Consider the following 1,415-nt stretch of genomic DNA (forward strand, 5'->3'; position numbering starts at 1 on the left):
AGATATTCCACTAAATATCCGGGAGAACATGATTTATCAACACGACGGTGCTCCGGCCCATTTGTCGCCGAAGAACTCTTCTACGAGGCATACGATTACTTTAACGGTTGTAACGAGTAGGTCGTTACGTCATCCCCGCGCGACGCCAGCGAGGCACCGCGTGACAACTCCCGTCGCGGCCGCGAGATGGTTACGCACCGTAGCGGTTCTCGCTAATACGAAGGCACGGCCCACCCTACTAAAACCGGTACGCCAGACGCCGAGAGGAAAAAAGCAAACTACCAGTATGGACAGACCACCGTTATGGGAAATCCCGCTGCCGCCGCCGCCGCCTCCACCTCCACCACCAAGGGGACCACCCATGAGTAGCCCGCCACAGGACGGACTACCGCACCGGCCAACCGGACCGCCCACCTCCCGTCACCACCACTAGGGCCACGGCAACACCCACGCAGGGCAAGCCACGGGTCAGCCGAATAACACCGCTGACCGCCCGCCAAACCGCCGAAGCCAGGCTCAGGGCCCTCGCCATACAGCTGCGCAGGACAACCGGGGCTACCCGACCGGAGGCACGCCCTAGGGCCGCTCGGACCCGCGCGCCAACCGCCACCGGAACGCCGGCGCCTCATCGAGGACCCCCCTCCCCCAGACTACGGCCGCCAGGGGACAGGCATCCCCACCCCAGCGCCGAGGCCAGGACCACCACTACCACCCCCCTCGAATTAATCGAGCTGGTCACCCCAACGGCCGCCGCCCCGACCGCCCCAGCGGGGGCTATCCGACACACAGCGCCCACGCACACTAACCCGTTCTGCTCTCCCCCGCCCCCGGACTCCGCTGGACCACCGGCACCACGCCAGACTACAATGCCTTGATGGGCGCAGTTGATAAAATCGATATGATTTTGAGTTCACTTCACTGCGTTCGAAAAAGCACAAAGTGGTATAAAAAATATTTCTTCCACCTCTTAGATCTCGCTATATATAATGCGTATATTCTTTATAAAGATGCTAATGAAAAAATTGTAACATTTGAAAAATTTCATCTGCTTCTCATAAAAGATATTTTGAGAGAATACCCACCCGATAGAGTAGAGGCTAAAGGAGGAAGAAGTCATTCGGACGACCTTCCATTTCGGTTAACAGAGAGGCATTTCCTTACTTCCTGCGTAACTAATGAAAATAGAACACATTCTTCACGACGCAGATGCGTTATTTGCACTAAAAATAATCGCAGAACTGACTCGCGTTACGAATGCAAAAAATGTAACGTTGGCTTGTGCATTGAACCCTGCTTTGAGATTTACCACACAATACAAAATTATTAAATTTAAAAATTTAAAAGGTGCAATTTACTACTATTATATTGTTCATGTTATGAAATAAATGATTATTAAGGCTTTTGAGGTCACCACA

This window comes from Dufourea novaeangliae, unplaced genomic scaffold, assembly GCF_001272555.1.
Source record: "Dufourea novaeangliae isolate 0120121106 unplaced genomic scaffold, ASM127255v1 scaffold396, whole genome shotgun sequence".
NCBI lineage: Eukaryota > Metazoa > Arthropoda > Insecta > Hymenoptera > Halictidae > Dufourea > Dufourea novaeangliae.